This window comes from Hordeum vulgare, chromosome 3H (genome assembly GCF_904849725.1).
Source record: "Hordeum vulgare subsp. vulgare chromosome 3H, MorexV3_pseudomolecules_assembly, whole genome shotgun sequence".
Lineage (NCBI taxonomy): Eukaryota > Viridiplantae > Streptophyta > Magnoliopsida > Poales > Poaceae > Hordeum > Hordeum vulgare.
The window spans coordinates 19,728,871-19,753,356 of NC_058520.1; the positions used below are offsets into that span (position 1 = coordinate 19,728,871).

Genomic DNA, 24,486 nt, shown 5'->3' on the forward strand with positions numbered 1-24,486 from the left:
ACCCGCAGTCCTTATCCACGCGGTTGGGGACGGCGGCTGCTCGATGCGGAGATTGGGAGGCCGATTTGGAGGCGGGCGGTGAGGTGGGGGTCGCTGGTGACAAGAGGAAGGCCGGAGCCTGGTTTCCCGCACGGATCCATGGCATCTGCAGCTCGTGGGCGGAAAGAAGAAGGTTAGGGAGAGAAGAAGGAAGAAAGGAGGGAGGTGCGGCGTCCTCGACAGGAGCTCGCCGGAGCCGGGCAACGACGGACGGGCATGGGAGACGGAGAGATCCAGATCCGGCCGGTCGGGCGACACCAATCATGCCATGGGTGGCGTACGAATCAGGACTTCATGAAGAGGTAATCCATTCGTCTCCTCTCTTTTCCTACTTCCCCACGATCTGGTCCTAAATCACCATGTTCTTCAGCTACAGAAATCACTCATTCTCCATGTGCTTGAGTCGCACAAACCATTGATTAACCAAGTCTTCTCATATATATCTTCTATATCTCTTCGTTATTAGTAGTTACTTATAAAGGCTGCTTTGCAAGTTACTTATTCAATAAGCATATTATTATTCAACATCAGGAAAAATAGATAATTTCTAATATGTGAGGTATCTTAAATTGATACCTGAAGTCTTGCTCAATCAGATAAATTTGACATAGTTTACATCCTGTTATTTTTATATAAATAATGTTTCTCCTCCATTCTCTCAGCATCCAGAATTGGATTGAGGACTTATTTTGGAAACAACTTGATTTTGACTATCCAGGCATGAGTGAAGCAAAGGTCAGCATGGCTAAAATATTTATGATGAAAATGCTGGTTCATGCACCGTTTAATGTTGGTGATCTATCTGTTTATAGGTGTACAGTGGGTTTTATTCTGCATATCATAATACAACATTGTGTGACGGAGTCATCAATGGCATCCAGAAGACCAGGGAAGCATATGGCAATATTCCCATCATGATGACATGACATTCCATGGGAGGGGCCATGGCTTCGTTTTGTGCCCTTGATCTTATTGTGAGTGCTAATATTTGTGTGAAGAAGATATGCTTTCAATTTATTCATAAGTTTTTCTGCTTTTCATGAATTCATGCTCCTGCTAAATTCTACTGCTATAAGCTGTCCTATTTGAATGGAATATGATGCTTAATTTGGGCATTCCATTCCTCCTCTTTTCTTAGTTTTAGTTGATTCTTTCATGTGTATAAAATGCATTGAAAGAACTTCTAACATCCATAAAATCAGTACTTCATAATTACTGCACAATTCTCAGACTGAACTCTCTTTACATTTGACAGACTACTATTACTACCCCCGATTCCGGTCCAAAAAGTGTCATGGTTTTGGATCGGAGAGAGTAATATTTTATTGGGAATGACAGCAAGTGTCAGCCGATCAAGAACCTCAGTGATAGTATGCTTGTTCTTGTGTGTGGGCAGTACACCTTCTGTGTATTTGAACAGTGGCATCAAGCATAAGTTGTACTAGCTTCCGTTTTTGTCTATTCTAAAAAGTTTACAACATGCTTCTGATGTAACCACCATGGTGACACATATTCCTGTGTTCTTGTAGGTCAACTACGGGTTAAAGGACGTGACCCTGCTAACATTTGGGCAACCTCGGATTGGTAACGTTGTGTTTGCTTCCCACTTTAAGATGTACTTGCCAAACGCAATTCGAGTAACCAACGCACATGATATTGTGCCTCATCTACCCCGTACTACCAGTACTTCCCACAGAAAACCTACCATCATTTTCCACGAGAGATATACATCGTTCTGTTTCACTTCCACCTTTGCTAACAACTAAAATCGCACACAAATGAATCAGTTTTAACTAATACAAGCACACACAACATTCAACTCGACAATTGGTCATCTCCCTCCCATTTTTTCTTTTCTGTTTGCAGTTCAATCAAGTCAGGACATCACAGGTCTACAACGCCATTTTATCCTCACATTCATAGCAAGCTTGCAAGTTCCTTCTATTTAAAAGAATCTTGGTGTGTGGCCGACGGTCGTGCCGCATGTGGTTGTCTTGGTGTCGTTTGTTTTATTGTGATGACCATCAGAAACCACATATATATGATATTTGTATCTGTTAAATTAGTTCTAGCGACCCCGAGGAAGTAATGTGTTATATGCCTGACATTTGATTTAGAATTAACTTGCTTGAAGATCATGCTCACCTCAAACTGGCGACGGCGCGCTGAGGTGGAGAGGGCTGCGGCGACACGTCTCCTTCCCCCTTCTGTGTCTTCTCCGTTGACCCCAGCTCCACCTCCAGCCGAAGCTCTAGAGGAGAGGAGAGGAGAGGAGAGGAGACATAGGGATGGTTGCGTCGGTGGTGCTGGTGCTGCTGCTGGCGTCGGCGCTGGCGGGGGCGGCGGCCGGCGGCGACATCGTCCACCAGGATGACCAGGCCCCCAAGATCCTCGGATGCTCCAACGACTTCGTCCTCGTAAGCCCCCTCTCCTCTCCTCTCCTCTTCTTTCCCCCTTCCCCTTATCCTTCATAGGCTCCATTTCAATTCCACCACGCTAGGTACCGATTCCCCACTCCATTACTGCTACTACCTATCTATCTAGGGTTAGTCAGCTCATCATCCATAGATTGGGGAATCAAAATCGAAATGGACCGCTGAGCTGAAATGGATTGGATTACATCACCTTATCTTCATGGTGAATAATCAGGCCAGTTTGTTTCTTGATAGGCCTAGGCATAGTCCTGCAGTTTTTGTACCATGTAGGGAAGAAAATTTGTTCACTATCTTGTTTTGTATTTTACACTTCACCCTGCAAAATTGATAAAACCAGATTTATCTCTTCTCATGTCCTCAGATATCATTCACAGTGCACCTTCATAAAATAATTACAAGTACTTATTCTGGGCAAAATAGCTTTAGTCTTGTGTGACATCATTATCTGTCTAAAGACGCTATTATTCAGTTTTGGCAGCTGATCAAATTTTTAATTTTAATTTTAGTTGTATGTTAAAATTGGGTAAATTCTGTTTATAACCAGTGCCATTGTGGGAACACAAACCACTCTTTTGGCTTTAAAACTGCAGACCATCATCCTTACTGAAACTGGTTATTAACCGGCTTATTGAATTATGTATGTTTTTTGTTTGTAAACTTTCTGCATTCTGGTTCTGTATTGAATGGTTTAACAGACTGGTTTCCTTCTGTTTGCCAAAAAACAAAAAAAAAAGAGATTAGTTTTTGTCTGATGGTTGCTTTCTGTTAGTGCCTTGCAAGATTGTCTTGCTTTCCTTTGTTCTACCTAGGTGTATTTATACTCATATTTCTGCAGCAGTTGTTTATACATGTCAACTAAGTGATTTGTCCTTTTAGGTTATGCGTCCCCAACATGGCGTAGAGTTTTCAGTGAAGGAGCTGAACTCAATCAGTTGGAACATTGGAGAAAATCCTCAAGTATGCATTGTTCATTATAAAAATCTGATCGTTTCGCATTTATTTGATCTATTTTTATGTTATCAGAGTTGCTTTAAATGTGATCCTTGGTGAAATCATTCAAGTGTCGTAGACTAAACAGTAAAACAGGGCAAACAAGTAAAGTTCATTAATGCAAAGGTAGGATGAGGTATTAAAAATGTGACTAGGCAAACCAAGCTCCTTAACTGCAAAGATGGAATTGGGCAGTATGGGACTATGGGTTTTATTTGTGGAAACATGGTTCTTGGATTTGAAGCACCGATACATCCAGAAGTGTCATGGCCATGCGCCGATACGGCGATACACATGATACGACCGTGATACACGTCTGTAGCGCCCCTGGACCGACACTGCAGATCTAGCACCTTTCCTAGCATCCACACAATTCGATCCTAGGTCGCCCACCAAACACAACGTGCATGTCGCAACATGCACGCTATTCGGGTGGAAAAGTAAGACTCACAACACAATTCAATGATTCATGAAAGAATCCAGAACAACAACATACTCCCTCCGTGCCAAAATATATATAAGGTGGATTAGTTTTCTCAGAAGTTAAACATGTGTATGTTTGACCAAGTTAGAAAAACATATCAATATCTACAGCACCAAATTTGTATCACTAGATCCATCAATGAGAAGTATTTCGATATTTATATTGTAGATGTTGATGTTTTATTCTAAAACCTTGGTCAAACATACATCAAGTTTGACTTGCACAAAATCATACACCTTATATTTTGGAATGGAGGGAGCATATGCAACAAATTTGAAGAGTCAAATTTAACGAATGAATACACTACAGGGGTCATACGACCAAAGATACAACTCACAACCAAAGTGGAATATACTGTAGACAAGTAAAGTTTAACAAATGCCTTAAGAAGGCTCAAAGAAAAGCAAATGACATACATATCTCTGCCCAGATCACTGTATGTTGGATAACTAGCTAACATCGTCTGTTAACAAACCTGCTTCCGAAATGCTACCATCTGATTTGCAGCAATCCGGATAGAAACGAATAATAAAGCAAGGTGAGTACTCAGTTGTACTTGCAAGACTTGCATAGATCTATCTACTTAGGGCATATCCAACACTGACCCCTAAAAAGGACACGATATCTGTCCCTGGATGTCGGCCATCTAACCATGCCCGCATACATTTCAAATCGTATTTGTACAAACGAGATGACTTTCATCTAAACTGGACGAAAATCTTCACATTCCGACATATTTCAACTAAATTGTAGCGGACTAGGCTATTCTAACCTTGTCTAAATGATCACCGTCCATGACATGTGTTCCCATGTCCAACAGAAAGCCCACCGGCTGGTTATGAGCCTTGGAAGTGAAGCTTTAGCAGGACATGAAGAGTAGTGGGTTCTGTGAAGCTCCAGGCAAGCTCACTGGCTGTAAGTTCCGGAAAGACGTCGGTGGTGGCCTTCCTAGGACCCAAGCGGCGGCGGCTTCCCATGTTTTACTCTACTTTGCATCACCAACGGTGGATTTGGACGTGTTCGCATCGTCGTGGCGGCAAGGTGGGAATGGCGGTGGCGGCGCGGCCAATGCGGAGTTGGTGATGTCCTCGGTCTCGTCTTCAAATTACTTCGTTGCCTTGTCGATGTCCACAAACAGGGCGTCTCTCTTCACCCCTAGGACGCGCAACCGCCATCGCTCGTGCCGGATCTGCAGGCACAACGGTAGGATAGGAGCAACACCAGCTACTTATCCAGGAAGCCCGAACCGTCTGCCATCGTAGTCGTGATGACATTGTTATCCACTTGGTCTTCGGCAATTTGTTCCTCTGCGAGATTCGCATCAAGCACTGCACTGATTCAGTTTTTTTTGACAAATATGGGCTTCAGATTGTTGTCTCCTTGAGTGTGTGCGGGATGTATAAGCACAAAAAACAGTGCAAAAAATTACAAGTAAAATATAATATATCACAACAAAAATGTTTCCCTTTTGAAAAAAATCTTGAATTTTTATTTTAGAAAACATTAGAACAGTGCTTTCTCGTAAGAAATACCAGGAACATTGCAAAAATAATTAGAAATGAAATGTAATATTGCCAGCGTAGGGATGAATGGCAAGGGGCGGCCATCATTGGAGGTACATCGAGAGCTCAACTCCACAAGGAATGGAAGGGAGGGGGTGGCCACCATTGAAATGAGGGGAGTGACGGGAACAAAGTGAAGAGATAAGGGCAACTTTTTTTTCTTTGAGAAGAAGATGAGGAGAACGTTTTTTTCGAAGAAGATGAGCAAAGTGCTCCGGAGGACGCGCTTTGTGTCTCGTGCGGAGGCTTGATGTCTATGCTCAGAGCAGCTCACTCGCAAGAGCTTAGCAAGTTGTGCAAAAAATAATTTAAAATATATATTGTTCAATTTATTTTTTAAAAATATGTTGTACAAAAAAATGCTATTACCCATCAAAAAACAAAACATTATTACCATTCAATAAAAATGATAATTATTATTAAAAAAAGTAATCCAATTTTTATGTAAGCATTACATTATATTTTAAAACTTAAAAAAAAACTCCTTTCGTCCAAAAATAGATGTCTTACATTTAACATTATAATTTACATCTAATATTTAATGACAAAACAAATAGGTTTTCTACTTTTTTCTAGCCCGGTGCAACGCACGGGCATTTGTCCTAGTAAATAGAAAACAACATAAAAACCAGGTTGAGAAACCTTCTAAAATGTACCCAAAACTGGCCAGAAACCATCCAGAAAGGTTCCCAAATCAAAATAATATCGAAGCCATGGGGCCAGCTAAAGTGGAGGCGACATATAGCTCGCTGAAGTGGAGGCGACATATAGCTCGCTTTGGCAAAGCTCATCTATTTGCCGCTCGCTGGCAGCCAGTAGGGTTTGCTGTCCAGCTGGGTTAACGCTATGGTAGACAACAACAGAATGGGCTTCGTGATGTCAGGCCAGCCTAGTTATTTCCTGGAACTTGCTTGGGCCACTTCGGCCCTAGACCCATAGTGACTATATTTTTCGCTATATATCTACCTGGGCTTCATCGGTTGAAGTTGGCGAAGGTTATGTTTTCCGAGTACCCGATGAGTTGCACTCCACCAATAGCCCCATAGCACGTTTCAAAAAAATCCATAGTAACACTAGGCAAGATCTTAGATTTCGATAGTGCTAAGAAGGTGTGTAGATTACTATGAGGCTTTCCCACTCGAGGTCGTTGTCTTTCACTGGTTCATCTTCAGATCACGTTTTCACACATCAATCTTGTCATGCGTGCTAGCGGCGTCTACGTACAAGCACGTTACCTTCGATTTGCTCGATCGTTGGCGCTACTGCACAGCATGGAATTACTGATGCCTCCCAAGCTTACGTTACTCAATTTTGTGACCAATGTCGTCCATTTTCCTCTACGCATGGAACTTCAACAATATGCCTACAATGGTTGGTTGTGGCAGCACGAGCTAGCTACCTCTGCTCACGATTGTTTTGCTCTAGCGCGGTCTATGGTTCTCAATGGAAGAAAAATAGTTTTATACCCTGAATCAGATATGAGTGTGACATTTATGACACGTTCATTTGTTTCAGAACGGTGCGCCTACCCTCTTTCGATGTAATCTTAGGGCATGTGACCAGGAAGAACAACATTAAGTGGACACTTCATGATGGTACATCCTCGTAGGAAGAGAGGGAACTTAGGCTGGTCATAGTGGGGAGTAACATATAGTAGTATCATGCATATAATACTATTATATGATACTATTTTCATAGTGCATAGTATCATAAAGTAGTATCATATATGACCTTATTTATTGACATGCATGACACATAGTAGCATAACATTTAACATGTTACGGTATCTACCTATGTTACTCTAACCCTCTCCCTCTTCTTTAGTTGTCTGTCACATCAGCATGTTTGCTATTTCCGAATACATGATACTACCTTACTTACTCCCACTATGGCCAGCCTTAGGTTGGTCGTAATGGGAGTATCATAAGTAGTAGCATGCATGCCAACTAGGCATATTTGATGAGGTGGCATGAAATTAAATGAGGAAAGAAAGGGTTGAGTATTGTTTTATGATACCGTATCATATTAAATATTGTGCTACTATGTGTCATGCATAGCAATAAATGAACTATTCCATGATACTAGCACATGATACTATGCATTACAGACGTAGTATCATACACTAGTATCATATGCATGATAATACTATATGATACTCTCCATTACAACCAGCCTTATGGTAGCTTGTCATCTCAGTTTGTGCCGAATATATCAACCAAAAATTCAACCGCCAGGATATTTATTGGTAAGTTAATACTGTCGATCAATGATTCAAAGTCACTGAATATGCTTCGGCAAGCCAAACTAAACTAGCTCAGCTCATCTCAAATCGTACGCCCCAACCAGGACAGACTGACACTGATACGCCTCCATCGTATCTATTTTTCTGAACACTTTTGCCCTTGTTTTGGACTCTAATTTGCATGATTTAAATGAAACTAACCCAGACTAACGCTGTTTTCAGCAGAATTGCCATGGTGTTGTTTTTGTGCAGAAATAAAAGTTCTTGGAATGACCTGAAAATTTACGAAGAACTTTTCTGGAATTAATGAAAAATACCTGCGCAAAGATCCACCAGAGGAGGTGAGCCAGTGGGCCACAAGCCCAGGAGGCGCGGCAACCCCTTGGCCGCGCCTACCAGGCTTGTGGGGCCCACGTTGCTCCACCGCCTCCAATCTCAGATCTATTTAGTCCGTCTCGCCCGGAAAAAAATCAAGGAAAAGAGTTCATCGCGTTTTACGATACGGAGGCGCCGCCACCTCCTATTCTTCATCTGTAGGGCAGATCTGGAGTCCGTTTTGGGCTCCGGAGAGGGGAAATCGTCGCCATCGTCATCATCAACCTTCCTTCATCGCCAATTCCATGATGCTCTTCACTGTTCATGAGTAATCTCATCGTAGGCTTGCTAGACGGTGATGAGTTGGATGAGATATATCATGTAATCGAGTTAGTTTTGACGGGGATTGATCCCTAGTATCCACTATGTTCTGAGATTGATGTTGCTACTACTTTGTCATGCTTAATGCTTGTCACTAGGGCCCGAGTGTCATGATTTCAGATCTGAACATATTATGTTGTCGCCAATATATGTGTGTTTTAGATCCTATCTTGCAAGCTGTAGTCACCTACTATGTGTTATGACCCGGCAACCCCGGAGTGACAATAGCGGGAACAACTCCCGGAGATGACCATAGTATGAGGAGTTCATGTATTCACCAAGTGTTAATGTGTTGGTCCGGTTCTTTATTAAAAGAAGAACCTTAATATCCCGTAGTTTCCATTAGGACCCCGCTGCCACGGTTGGGATGGACAATAGATGTCATGCAAGTTATTTTCCCTAAGCGCGTATGACTACATACGTCATACGGAATACATGCTTACATTAGATTGACGAACGGGAGCTAGTTACTTATCTCTCTGTGTTATAGCTGTTACATGATGAATCACATTCGGCATAATCGTCCATCACCGATCCAATGCCTACGAGTCTTTTACTACTGGTCCTTGCTACGTTACTTTGCTACTGCTACTGTTACTCTGTCACTACTGCTGATACTTTGCTGCTACTGGTTACTGTTGCTACTGCTGCTATCACCCTACTTTGCTACTGATACTTTGATGCAGACACAAAATCTTTCAGGTGTGGTTGAATTGACAACTCAGCTGCTAATACTTGAGAATATTCTTTCGCTTCGCCTTGAGTCGAATCAATAAATTTGGGTTGAATACTCTACCCTCGAAAACGGTTACGATCCCCTATACTTGTGGGTTATCAAGACATTTTTCGGGCGCCGTTACCAGTGAAGCACAGCTATATTCTCTGAGTCACTTGGGATTTACGTCTGCTGGTCACTATGAGGAATCCGAAAGATCCAAGAACTAAAGTCTTGCCCTCAACTACGAGGACAGGTAAGGAACTGCCATCTAGCTGTGTACTTGATGCACCTTCAGTTATGAGTAAGTTTGCGACATCACCTCCTGCTAGAAATCTTGATATGTCGCCTGTGCTTGATGATGCTACTTCTGCTGCCCATGATGCTTATGATGATGCTATGTTTGATACTGCTTTGCCTGATGATGTTATGCTTGATACTGCTTTGCCACTAGGTGCATACCTTGATGCACAAATTGCTAGAGTTGCTGCTAGATGTGATGATACTTCTGAAATTGTTGATGCTATTGAAGTAGAACCTCCGTGTTATGCCTGAGTGTTATGTTATGGAGGGAGAGATAGCTGAGGATTTTCTTGCGTGTAAGGATAGTTATGATGTTGAGAAATTACTGCGCAAGTGGAAAGAAAAATCTCTGAACGCTAGGATGAAATATGACCCGAAGTTTGCTACTTCGCCTATCTTTGTGACCGATAAGGATTATGAATTCTCTGTCGACCCTGAGTTAGTCACTCTGGTCGAGTATGATCCTTTTCACAGTTATGAGTCTGAAACGGTTGTATCCCATCTTACCAAGCTGCACGATATAGCCACCCTATTCACTAGTGAGGAAAAGATCCGCCACTACTATATCCTCAAGCTGTTTCCTTTCTTGCTAAAGGATGATGCTAAGACCTGGTTCACTCCTCTTGCTCCTAGTTGTGTGTGTAGCCCTCAGGATATGGTCTACTACTTCTCTGAAAAATATTTCCCTGCCCATAAGAAGCAAGCTGCCTTGCAGGAAATATACAACTTTGCTCAAGCTGAAGAAGAGAGTCTCCCACAAGCTTGGGGAGGCTTATCCAGCTACTGAATGCTTTGCCTGTTCACCCTCTTGAGAAGAATGAAATACTTGATATCTTCTATAATGGACTTACCGATGCTTCTAAAGACCACCTAGATAGTTGTGTCGGTTGTGTTTTTAGGGAACGAACCGTATAACAAGCTGAGATCCTATTGAATAATATCTTGTGCAATGAGAATGCTTGGACTATTCCCGAACCACCTCCTAAGACAACTCCGAAGAAAAGAGGTATTCTATTCCTCAGTCCTTAAGATATGCAAGAAGCTAAGAAATCTATGCGAGAGACAGGCATTAAATCTGAAGATTTCAAAAATCTACCACCTATGGAAGAGATCCATGGTCTTGATAACCCGATACAGGTAGTAGAAGTAAATTCTCTGTGTAGGTTTGATGAGAGTGATATTCCTTTTGATAAGCCTGCTAGCTTATGCCCGAATGAATTTGATAACTTTGTTGCCAAACAACAGAGTTTCAATGATTATGTTAGCAGACAATTGGAACAGAATGCTCGTATGCTTAGTCATTTAAGTGCTTGTGTGGACAGAAACGTCAATGATCTTAAACTTCTGAGTAAACATGCCTCTATGGTTACTACTGAGGTAGAACAAGTACTTAAAGCTCAAAATGACTTGCTCAATGAGTTGAATGACAATTCCGTTAGAGTCGTCACTAGAGGCAGTAGAATGAGTCAGGAACCTTTGTATCCTGAGGGTCATCCTAAGAGAATTGAACAAGATTCTCAAGGAGTTAGCACTGATGCACCTAGTCATCCTAGAAAGAAGGAGAAAGATGATAGGGATTCGCACTCTAGCAACCCTGTTGCTGCTACACCTGAGAGTCCAAACGATGTCTTTATCTCTGATGTTGAAACACAATCTGGTGATGAACATGAGCCTAATGATGATATCAATAGTGATGTTCATGAAGATGCTCAACCTAGCAATGATAAGGATGTGGAGATTGAACCTGTTGATCTTCATAACCCACAGCCTAAGAATAAGAGATACGATAAGAATGACTTCACTGCTAGGAAGCATGGTAAAGAATGGGAACCATGGGTTCATAAACCCATGCCCTTTCCTCCCAAACCATCCAAGAAAAAGGATGATGAGGATTTTGAGCACTTTGTTGAAATGATCAGACGTGTCTTTCTGCAAATGCGTTTGATAAATATGCTCAAAATGTCTCTGTATGCTTAGTACATGAAGGATATTGTGACTAATAAGAGAAGGATACCTGAGGTTGAGTTTCCACCATGCTCGCTAATTATACCTTCAAGGGTGGAACTCCTAAGAAACTAGGTGATCCCGGTGTGCCCACTATACCTTGCTCCATTAAAGGCAACTACGTTAGAACTGCGTTATGCGACCTTGGAGCTGGTGTTAGTGTTATGCCTCTTTCTCTTTATCGTAGACTTGAACTGGATAAGTTGACACCCACTGAAATCTCTCTGCAAATGGCCGACAAATCAACTGGTTTCCCTATCGGCATTTGCGAGGATGTGCCTGTTGTGGTTGCGAACGTCACTATCTTAACATACTTTGTTATCCTGGATATTCCCGAGGACGATGCCATGGCGGTCATCCTCGGAAGACCCATTTTAAACACCGTAGGGGCTGTTATAGATTGCAACAAAGGCAATGTCACTTTCCATGTCAACGGTAATGAGCATACGGTGCACTTTCCGAAGAAACAATATCGAGTACATTGCATCAATGCTATCGAAAAAACTTCATCAATTCTTATTGGGAGCTTTGAATGCCCTATTCCTCCTGTTAAGATGAAGTATGATTTGCTTGTTGGGGAGATACACATCCCCATTGAGGTTACCTAGTGACTGTTCGACAATTCTCCGTTCTCTTTTGCGATTCGAAAAGGTTTTTCAAGGAGACTTGATCAACCTCATTGACGGATTTCTTTCGATGACCATGAGATGGATGAATCGAGGGGTCAAAAACCTCTGTTCCAAGCATTCACTTTCGGTTGCTTAGAAGAAAAATGATAGATTTAGTTCAGTTTTCCCTGTTTTCTGTTTTAGCGTCCCGTGGAAAAGTACCCCGAAAATAAAAGTTCTCCGAACGTCCTGAAAATCAAGTATGATTTTTTCTGGGTTTTTTGAAAAATACTCGGACGAAAAGCTAGTCTGGGGGATGCACTAGTGGGCCACAAGCCGTGGAGGCGCGAGCACCCCCCTGGCCGCGCCTACCAGGCTTGTGAGGCCCACATGCACCCCCTCCACTCATGCTTTCTCTTATCTGGTTCTCCTACCTCCAGAAAAAATCGTTTCGCAGCTCAAACCCGTGTTCTTGCTCCTCTTGCTGGGATTTTCGATCTCCTTGCTCAAAGCATCATTCTCCGAACTGTTTTGGGGAAATTACTCCTTGGTAAGTGACTCCTCCATTGGTCCAAATAGTTTTTGCTCTAGTGCCTTATACTTCGCGTATTTTTGCTACCTTGGTGACCCTGTTCTTGAGCTTTGCATGCTAATTTTAGCTGGTCCCAAGTAGTTTTGATGCGTAATATGGCCTCTAGGCACTTGTGGGAGTAGTTGCTATGAGTTTAGTTGAGCCTCATTCACTTTTTCTTAGAATCACTAAAAATTTCAGAAATTTTCAGAGATAGGAAAAGGAAAAGATGAGGAGGTTCTTAGGAGGCTCCTGAAACCGTGACCCCAAGGATGATGGGAGTGAGAAGAAGCCCAAGTATCCGGTCCCTCGAGTCGCAGAAGTTCGAGTGTGCGAGTGGCCAAGCGATGTGTTCTTACACGCCGCCGGACTTTATGAGGACTTTTATCACTTGGTGGAGAACGCAGGCCTTACCGCCTTCGTTGAAGATAAGTGTCCGCAATACCTCCTCCTCACTAATATCTTCGTACAAAGCTTTAACTTCCATCCGAGGAAGAATCCTCCCATGGTTGAGTTGAAACTTTATGATATCCCCCAGCGCATGTCACTCCAGGATTTTTGCAATGTTTGCAAGTTGCCTTTTGTTGGGGATATTCATGAACCTCGTCCACGGGACTTAGAAGCTTTCATCGATACAATTGCTGTAGGAGAGGAGAGAGGAGTGTCTTGCGCTAGAGCTTCTAGCATTCATTTTCCCGTACTTCGGTACTTCTCACTATTTGTGGGAAAATGTTTGATTGGCCGTGGGAAAGCTCGGTCCCTTAGCTCCACAGATCTTGCGGTCTTGCGCGAAGCCCTTTATAACGATAAAACTTATAGCTTGGGCGCTATAGTAGCTCAACGGTTGAACATGAACCATTCTAAAGGTGTTGCCTATGGAGGTATCTATGCTACCCGTCTTGCCACACATTTTGAGATACCTATTAGACTGGACGAGGAAGAAGAGATTTCTTCCCGATAGATATCTAGATTACGATAGCATGGTTCGCCATGACTTTCTTGATAGAGATATAAATAGAAGGATGATTTATCACACTACAAGAAAAGTGTTAGTCCGTGACGGATTTCTGATGACGTTCTCGTAATCTGTCATGGAAACCGTCACTTATTACCCAGATGCTAATGGGCCTCAGAATGCAAGGCCCTTTATGACAGACATCGAGAGACTGTCATGAAATCTGTCACGGATCAATCAACTCGGACTAATAGGGCGTAGTTTTTTTTCTTTATGCACCACTTAGACCGTCATGGATGACTCTTGTTGATATGTCGTGCATGTCTTTTTATTTGACCCACCTCTTAGTTGGATGCAATCAACATTACACATACATAAAAAAAACAAGATCAAAATTGAGAGAGAGAGAGCGTACGATGGCGCGTAGAGAAAAATTTTAAGTCTCCAGCGCGGGGGGAGGGGGCGAAATTTTTTAGCCAGCCCATTTAAATGGAGAGTCCACACAAGCCTAACCCTAAATATTCTTATCCCATCTTCTCTCGTCCCCAACCATCAGCCGCCGCCGCCGCTCCACCTATCCTCCCCGCCCCTCTCCATGTCGTCGCCGGTGGTGCCAGCCCCGAACCACCCCACGCCACGCTCTCCCCTCTACTGCTATGGCTGGATTCGCCGCTCGGTTAGGGTTTTGGGCGATGGCTCAGCGCCGATGGCCATGGGTGCCTCCGGTGAGTTCATCTTCTCCTCCATCTTCATCCTTTCTCCCTCTCCCTCTCTCTAATCTTTGGTACTCCTTCCTTGCAGGGAGAAAAACGTGTAAAGGAGTCACGCTGGATTCGACTGCTTCTCGCCGCGTTAGAGGAACCGGACCGCATCCATCGCAACTGGGTGGTGCCTGCGGCCCCTTCATGCCGATGTCGCCGATCCATGCCTCCTTCCTTGACTTCAATCCCTTTGTACCTATCAAGGAGGTCGTCACACTCCAGTAACGTTGACCTCAAGTGGCAAAGCCCACCCCCGTCCTCAACCTCTAGTGGCAGCTTCCACCATATTGTCCATCGGCGGCGCCACCAGATTATCCCCCGACCTCAACCTCCCTGCATCATCCATCACATCTAGCCATATCGTCCTCTGACGGCGCCACGAGATTCAGTGTCCACATGTGCGATGCGATTGTCGTGCAAGTTGTCTGCCGCACATACATGCCTTGCCTACAGGTGCAACTAGCCTTTCCCCATACACAATATTCCTAGGCTAGAGATGGAGGCCTTTCCCCATACGAGAATCACCAATACATGGCTATGCTAGATACACTCGATTTAATATGTGAGTTCCATTGTATACATTATCCTAGCTTTTCCAAATAAATTCAGATTTCTCTAATTTTTTTATGTATGGTTTAATTGCTTTTCGAAGTTCACCTTGTATGTTGGTGATAAGTTTTTAATTGATTCTTTCTCTTTTAGACTTTTACTGGATTCAGCAGGTAAAAAAAGAATAGACCTTTTTGTTTGGTTTATAACAGAGAAAGGAACTTGGAAGGAAATTCAATTTTTTCCATAGGAATTGATGTTATGTATCTTGTGCATTTAACTTTGAGGGGAAACCGCGTCCATAGAAATTCAAGAATCAGTTGTCTAACCAGGGTTACTAAACATCTATGTGTTTCTGTTATTTATTTTGTATATTCATTACTATTTTGTGATTTGGTTGTGGTAGCGAATGGGAGGAAGGAGAAGATCGCTTCCAGCCTGCTAGGCACCTTTGTGGTGACTCAGGGTGGACGAAATGGTCTGGTCCGCATGCGAAAGCTACACCATCCTGTTCTAGCCGGATCCGGAGGCCAGGGCACCATGATTCACCAAGGGCACCGTCATGAGGTTTGTCGTTTATTTGTAGGCCGTCTCGTGTCTGTTTGCCAGTTGCCCATGGTGACGGTAGTGTGAGTTCATTTCTGTGGTTGGTTATTGTTGGCAGGTTCGTCCAACACACTGGGGGTTCGGGAGCGTGTGATGACAATCTAGTCCAATATACTGCAGCTCGAGGGACACCATCGCCGTCTAGAGCAATGATACTTGGATTGAAATCTGTAAGTGGAGGATACATTATAACCTGTAAAATAATATGTGCGTATTGAGAGAGTAATAATAGCATTTCATTCCTGAATGTTGCGTTGCGCGGTCACAATATCTTAGAACAAATCTTCGGCAATGCTTATTCGTAGCTGAAAATCATCTTCTGATTATGCAATACATCCTCTCCTCCTCTCACATTGAAGTCAAACCCCCTTCTCCAAGGTAACCAGACAATACAATTCCTACAAATTTGCAAGCTTTGTTTCTCTCAAGTCTTCCACTCAACCCCGGACAATATTTCATTGAATCTGTGAATTTTCTCCTGAACTAATAGAGCTAGTTGCAGGTCAAAACATTATGATACGAGGGAAAGGAAATATTTATGGATGAAATTTACTTTTACACATCATATATCTTATCTTTATTTAAATCATGTGGTCCTTTTCTCAGTTATGAGTTGTAGTACTACTACATGAAGATTACAAATTCAGTACGATTGTTTTTGCTTGCTAATTCATGAGTACTTGACGACAAAGTCACTATCTATTTTTTACCATGTGATGGCACGACAATCATGGGGCGAATATGATTGAATCTATTTAGGTGGCCTCATGAATACAAAGATCCGTTTCATTTTATTTTCCTTGACCTCATGAAAACAAATAAGTGGAAATATGATGTTGTCATGTTTCTGTAATATGTTATATGTGTGCACAAGTTACCAGCTCTATTTATATTTAAGGGATACATTTTCCATTGCCCACTGATTCATCTACATAAGCCATTCATGTAGATAATATTTCTGTGTATAATTATTCATCTACAGAAGCAATGTTATTATTTTAAAAATCCAATGTAAATTATGCTCTAGAGAAAACTTGAGTGTATACGTATGGCGTGTTTTAGTTTTTACTGATAATTTGTCCCGACATCTAAAATAGGCTGATAGACATTCTTTTGTTTTCGCTGATATGTATTGCTGTCATACAAACAGGGAAAATAAATTTTTCATTGAAAGCAAGGTATTACTATGACCATGAAGTACACGCATTTTTGTTGAATGGCTGTTTGAATGTTGGGCAAATTCTGCTTGTTCATGTACGTGTGCTATGTACAAGGGGGCTAGGCTTTGTAATATATTTCCTTGTAGGTAAGAAGATTTTTTAGCATTATGTTGATTGATTTTCTAGTAGCATAGTTATATTCGAGAACTTATTGTATGTTTGTACAACGCACGTGATGATGGCAAGTGTCTTCTTTTTTGCGAAGAGATGGCAAGTTTCCTTCCATATGTATTTTGTTTTGCACTTCTCAATCATAGGCATCATTTGATAAACTTTATTTGATCACAACCATTCTTTTTAGCTCTTTTATTGTTACATCTATGTCGTTTGTTTTGTATCGTTTTATAATTATATAATATATTTTCCTGTTTACATTTGTTGGAGTTCTCCTGTTTCTACTATCTATTCATACCTACAAATATCTAATTGTCTTTTAAATATGCTAGGTATGATTGTGTACCCAGCTACTTGGTGCTGCCATCACAATTTGGATGATGTGATAGTTTCCATCAAGGTTTCCATTAGGAGGGCTGACGACAAGAACTTCAATAGTTTAAGTGTTTTGGTTATCCAAACTGGATTGCACTATTTTCTAAATTGTTGAGTAATATATTTTATCAACCTATGTTGTAAATTATCATTTCATGGATGATTTTGTAAACTTCTATGTTGTAGATACTTGCGGATGACTACATATTGATTCATACGTGTACATATGACAGTTTGTAAATACCTTTCCTTGGTCTAAAATTGTCACTACAATTTGAGTAATGCATTATGCTTAAAATGTACTTGGTGAATATTGGGTTAAATGAAATGAAATAGGCTAATGAGCTGAATTAAATTTAAAAGGTTACGAAATCCATGACGATTTCTGTGACAAAAATAGTGTCCATGTAGGCTGCCACGCATTCAAGTTGGTCAATTGAGAATCCAACGTGGCGTTGGTCCATGACGGTCTATTCCGTCACCATGGTTTGGGCCTTGGGCGGGCCTGCGACACATCCATGACGGACAAGAACCGTCGTGGACGACATGATGTCAAATTATGACGCGATATACATGACGGATTCTCAATCCGTCATGATTGCGCACCCATGACAGTTTTGGGATTACCCGTGACGGATTAGAACCGTCATGTATTAACAGATTTCTTGTATTGTAACCTGGTATTTAGTGAGGGTACTCGTGAGACTATTACTTTGCCTGCTCCCTCTTTGTTCAACCTTCATGCAGGCAGGTGCATTGTTATGCCCTCGGACCTCTACGCATACTGGGGCTTAGCCCAACCACAGGTGCCCGTGCCGGAGCCACCAGTCGAGTACCAGACGCCAGTTTATCAGTGGGAGCCAGAGGAGCTCACACAGCAGCGGCATCCTCAGTCCACTCCGGAGTACCCAGGAGCTGGTTATTTCCCTCCATGGGAGTAGACCAACTTAGGCCAAAAGCCTAAGCTTGGGGGAGTGCGTGTTTCTCACCGACTTTACATTCTTGCTTATGCTTTCACTTTGTTCGTCGGTGTTCATACTTTTCCACTGTATCATCCATGCTAGTTTATTTCTTTTTCTCGTTTTCTTTTCTTGTGTCTGTCTAGTTGAGAAAACCCAAAAAGATATTCTTTTTCTTCTTTTGCTTGTTGGGAGCTTTCCCGTGTAAATACTTTTCTTTTTCTTTGGGTCAAGGTAGAAGACCATGGTTACAATGTTTAGTGGCTCTCGCATGTATACCTGTTTAGCTGTCATAAAGCCATATTACTTTGTCTTCTCCTTTGTGTTTGCCTGCAGATTCCAGCTTTAGTCCAATGCACGAGAACTCTTATTATTGTTCACATCATTCGGTCGTGCAAATGAAAGGCAATGATGACGATATATGATGAAGTGACTGAGCCTCGAAAAGCTGGTATGAAATCAATCTATTTTGTTTTTGTAAATATGACTAGCTCACTGTTCCTAGTTCAGCTTTGTTGTGAGAGAAACATGTTTGCAATGATAACTTAGAGATCATAGTTGCTGATGCCATGCTTAATTAGCTAGGAGCTTATAATGGTTTGTCTTGGTTGCCCACATGAATTTTGAGATGACTATGATGTAGTATGATAGGATGGTATCCTCCTTTGAATGATTCAAGTGGCTTGACTTGGCGCATGTTCACGCATGTAGTTGAAACAAAATCAACATAGCCTCTATGATATTCATGTTCATGGTGATTTATGTCCTACTCATGCTTGCACTCAATGTTAGTTAATCTCAATGCATTTTGATGACTGTTGTAGCTCTCTAGTTGGTCGCTTCCCAGTCTTTTGCTAGACTTCACTTGTACTAAGCGGGAATACTACTTGTGCATCCACTTCCATAAACCCAAAGTTGTTCCATATGAGTCCAGCATACCTACCTATGTGCGGTATCTACCTGCCGTTCCAAGTAAATTTGCATGTGCCACTCTCTAAACCTTCAAGAAATAATCTGTTTTGCATGCCCGAACCGCTCATTTGGTGACAGGGGGATATTAGTATCTTCCATGCTAGGCGTGTTATCCTCGATATGTGTTTATTCACTATCATTCATGAGAAAGGGGCCGGTAATTGGAATTCCCAGTTCCATGCTCAAATCGAAAAGATAATTGCAAACAAAACTCCCCCTGACTGATGTTGGTATGGACGGTACCCGATGATTCGGCTAGCCGTGGAGTGTGATTGATTGGTGGTGGGGTAGTCAAAACTTTACTTTTCTGTTTGGGAACCGCCTATAGCATGAGTAGCGTGGAAGATGTTGAGAACTCTTAGTCATTGCATTGACAATGAAAGCATGCCACCCAAAATTATTATCTCTGTTTTCAAAGAGCTCTGGCACCTCTGCAAATCAATGCTTCCCTCTGCGAAGGGCCTGTCTATTTATGTTCCTGTTGAGTAATCCTTCTCTTACAAAAGCACCAATTAGAGAGCACATCTGTCATTTTTATGCTTTGCTTTTAACTGTGTTGAGTATGACTGTGTCTGGATCTTCTTTGCCATGAATTACAATGTTTAGTCAGCCCTTGGTCTTTGAAGGTGCTCTGCATTTATGTTTTGCGGTCTCAGACACAGCTAGCGAGATACCATCTATTCATACTGCTTCAAGATTGTTTTGATTGAAGTATTGTCGTTCGAGACTTATTATTATTTTCTCGCTAGTTGATTATGCCATTGATATGAGTTTACCATGAGACCTAGATGTCATTTGCTTATGTGGTTTGCTTGTGATCTTGCTGAAACTCTGGATATGAGTTAGACATAGTTGCAACAACAAGATCAAACAGAGTTCGTCAAAGTTTTTCTTTTGTTTCTTTCAGTTTTTCAACTGAATTGCTTGAAGACAAGCAAGGCTTTAAGCTTGGGGGAGTTGATACGCCTCCGTCGTATCTACTTTTCCGAACTCTTTTCCCTTGTTTTGGACTCTAATTTGCATGATTTAAATGGAACTAACCTGGACTAACGCTGTTTTCAGCAAAATCCATGGTGTTGTTTTTGTGTAGAAATAAAATTTCTCGGAATGACCTGAAAATTTACGGAGAATTTTTCCGGAATTAATGAAAAATACCTGCGCAAAGATCCACCGGAGGAGGTGAGCCAGTGGACCACAAGCCCAAGAGGCGCGGCCACACCCCCCCCCCCCCCCGGCCGCGCCTACCAGGCTTGTGAGGCCTACGTTGCTCCACCGCCTCCAATCTCAGCTTTATTTAGTCCGTCTCGCCCGAAAAAAAATCAAGGAGAAAAGTTCATCGCATTTTACGATACGGAGGCGCCGCCACCTCCTATTCTTCATCTGGAGGGCAGATCTGGAGTCCGTTTTGGGCTCCGGAGAGGGGAAATCGTCGCCATCGTCATCATCAACCTTCCTTCATCGCCAATTCCATGATGCTCTTCACCGTTCGTGAGTAATCTCATCGTAGGCTTGCTGGACGGTGATGAGTTGGATGAGATCTATCATGTAATCGAGTTAGTTTTGACGGGGATTGATCCCTAGTATCCACTATGTTCTGAGATTGATGTTGCTACTACTTTGCCATGCTTAATGCTTGTCACTAGGGCCCGAGTGCCATGATTTCAGCTCTGAACCTATTATGTTGTCGCCAATATATTTGTGTTTTAGATCCAATCTTGCAAGTTATAGTCACCTACTATGTGTTATGACCCGGCAACCCCGGAGTGACAATAGCCGGAACCACTCCGGAGATGACCATAGTATGAGGAGTTCATGTATTCACCAAGTGTTAATGCGTTGGTCCGGTTCTTTATTAAAAGGAGAACCGTAATATCCCGTAGTTTCCATTAGGACCCCGCTGCCACGGGAGGGATGGACAATAGATCTCATGCAAGTTCTTTTCCCTAAGCACGTATGACGACATACGGAATACATTTCTACATTAGATTGACGAACGGGAGCTAGTTACTTATCTCTCTGTGTTATAGCTGTTACATGATGAATCACATCTGGCATAATCATCCATCACCGATCCAATGCCTACGTGTCTTTTACTATTGGTCCTTGCTACGTTACTTTGCTGCTGCTACTGTTACTCTGTCGCTACTGCTGATACTTTGCTCCTACTGGTTACTGTTGCTACTGCTGCTATCACCCTACTTTGCTACTGATACTTTGATGCAGACACAAAATCTTTCAGGTGTGGTTGAATTGACAACTCAGCTGCTAATACTTGAGAATATTCTTTCGCATCCCCTTGATTCAAATCAATAAATTTGGGTTGAATACTCTACCCTCGAAAACAGTTACGATCCCCTATACTTGTGGGTTATCGCTCCAAGTCATTTTGAGACTATTCCACAACTCCAAAGTTTCAGGAAACAAAGTTCTTTTGATGGTCAAACATTCTTATATTATGGTCAAACTATCCCAACCTTTCTTTTGAGAAGGCCTCCAGAGAGACAGAGAGGTTCCTGCATTTCTTTACGAAGAAGAGAGTTGATCCGGTTTATAAGAAAAGCCGGACATGAAAATCTAACATTCTCGGCTAATCCGGATAAAAGGAATAAAAACCTAAAAAACAAAGGAAAAAAGAAAACGTGAAAAAGAGGCACTACAACTGAAGGAAAGGGACAAGACAAATGCATCATCAAAGGTCGTCAGAGACAGACACAAAGGTGCCTAGGCCCAAATCAGTTAGGCGAGTCTCAAGTGCAATCAAACTGATTGTCACTCGCTGAGTTTATGCGACGCCGCGACAGAAAAGTCATTCGATAAACCTTATCGAATGACTTTTCTGTCGCGGCGTCACATAAACATGTGCTAATATTTTTTGTGCATGTTCCGGTATGCTTGCATCTTTTTTTGGTACTCTGCTTTTCTCACCTCCGGCAGCTCACCAAAAGCATCTAACATCCTATGATTTGCGTGCTTGTACATCGGGATGTTGCACACCTTCTTATACTTATCTAGGCGCCCGTTCGTCACTCATCATTCTTCTCCCCATACGAGGGCACCGGGGTCCAAACAGAGGTTGTGGGACCGGACAAGTTACCTTGCTAAGAAAATTCTCTACAATGATGTTGCTTTAGTTTGCGCCGCCTTCACAACAAGATTGCACACCGCAATCCTTCATGAACATGCTTGGAGCTGAGGCAATGGAAATATCATCTGTCCATCCATTTAACGTTGTTCGCACACTCAGTCGGACTAACCATCGGGCGCTCTTTTGCTGGCAAAGCCATACCGCCGCAAGGAGCATATACACATCCCTTACTCCCACGCACCTAAATCCATCCTCTAGGTTCCGAGACAGGTGGCGAATCCTCTCCCCCCGAAGGGCAAGTCTGTTAAGGGGAGTGCGGAATAACATCAACATCTACCTCCACCAACTCTTTGTTCCGGACCACCATCAAATTGAGGCGGGGACATGGCGCGTCGGAGGACGAAGTAACAACACTGGAACCAAGAAATTCCTTTCTCAACAAGATGAGGGGCTGGAACCCTCTGAGTCATTCTATCTTGACTGGGTCAAGCGAGCGATGGGAGCTGTTGAGATGCTCACGCGATCGGCTGGTTTTCCCATGCAGCAATGGCGAGTAACGGCTGCTCAGTCATTTAAAAAAAAGGAGGAATCCCTCCAGCCTCTGCATCAATACGTCATGCATCCAGCCACTTTATTAAACAATGTAATTAAATATCTATGGTCTCAAACAATCACTAAAGGAGCAGCAAAATAATTCAAAATACACCAAAAGATGCCACAACTGGCTAATAGAGGCTCAGATGCCTAACCATCTAATCTATTACTGGACCGTCATTCAAAATAGTTGTAGATATCCCAAGCTACCATCTTCCACCGAATAGACCTAGTAACCAAAGGCTTCCTGGTTTCCGCAGGAGTGAGTAACGACCATGTACGGATCAACGCAGATGCCCTGTAAAGTACATGCAAAAAATTTATATGTGTTTCTCGGTTAAAAGTCATGTCATTCCTGCAGTTCCATATAGCCCAAAGCAATGCACATATTCCTATAAGAATATGTTTAGTTGGAAGTTTCAATGCTATCCGGAGGCATGATATTAAAGGCTATACGAATTGTTTATCATACAAGTTTTGCTAGCGGACATTGAAGAAAAAAGTGTTTGATAGTTTCATCATGATCACAAAAGATACATCATTTACTTACCTCACAATTGTGTTTGGCCAAATTATTCTTAGTGAGAATCACCTCCTTGTGAACAAACCATATGGAGACTTTGATACGTAAGGGTACTTTGACCTTCCAGATATGAATCGACATGGAAATTGGTGTTGTGTCAATAAGGTTCCAATACATCGATTTCACTATAAAGATGCCATTAGTTGTTAGCTTCCAGCGAAGCCTATCGGGCTCATTAAATAGCTTCCAACTATAAAGATGCCATTAGTTTTTAGCTTCCAATGATGCCATTAGTTGTTAGCTTCCAACAAAGTCTTCTGACTAAGTGTAAGTAAGCCTCCCATCGATGACGTGTTAAAGCTCGTCGGCATTGAATATTTAGAGGATCAGACTGTAATAATGTGGAGACGTACGCCTCCTCACGTTGCACAATATTATAGAGAGATCGATATTGTATGGCTAGAGGGATCTCCCCCAACCACGTATGCTACCAAAATCTCGTGGACTCTTCATTTCCAATTATAGATTTAGCTATGAATCATTGGATCTGAGTGTGACCTGGGACAATGTTGGAATATTGTAAGTACTTTTTATTCAAAATTTGTAACCACACACCTTCTGTCTCGACAAATAGTCTGAACAACCATTTACTTAGCAGACATATGTTTTTTACCTCTAAATTCTCAATCCCGAGACCTCCCTGGTCCTTCGGTCTACAAATAATATCCCACCTACACTAGTAGAAAACAAGTCTTGGGTCCAACGGATGAAAGGGCTTTAATCCCGGTTCTGTTATGAACCGGAACAAATGGGAGAATCACTCCCGGATTGTGAGGGCAGGTTGCCGGCCGGGCATCGACAGCCAGCAGTCCCGGTTCGGATGGGACCTTTAGTCCCAGTTTGTGTCACGAACCGGGGCTAGGGGTTGTGGAAACCGTTCGCCTGGCGCGAGCCCTCTTATTCCCGGCTCCTGGTTCAAACCGGGACTAAACGTCCGAACCATTCCATTCTCGCGCCTGGGAAGTTGTTCCGCACGAGATCAAACGCTACTGTAACTGCGACCCTTCAGTAAACGAGACCATCGTCTCCATTTCAATATGTTCGTCTCCCTCTCCTCTATTGTT

The 24,486-nt window shown here is 42.4% G+C and overlaps 1 long non-coding RNA gene across 3 annotated transcripts; it reads left to right on the forward strand.

Moving 5' to 3' along the window:
* Positions 1-679: 679 nt before the first annotated feature.
* LOC123439303 lies at positions 680-2,279 on the forward strand. 3 transcript variants are annotated; one of them, XR_006630060.1, is made up of 4 exons: positions 680-774; positions 852-1,013; positions 1,569-1,623; positions 2,174-2,279. It is a non-coding gene; the product is annotated as an uncharacterized LOC123439303 (long non-coding RNA). The 3 variants fall into 3 exon arrangements; XR_006630059.1 differs by lacking the exon at positions 2,174-2,279 and having other exon boundaries at positions 1,569-1,680; XR_006630058.1 differs by lacking the exons at positions 1,569-1,623; positions 2,174-2,279 and adding an exon at positions 1,295-1,322.
* The last annotated feature ends 22,207 nt before the right edge of the window (positions 2,280-24,486 follow it).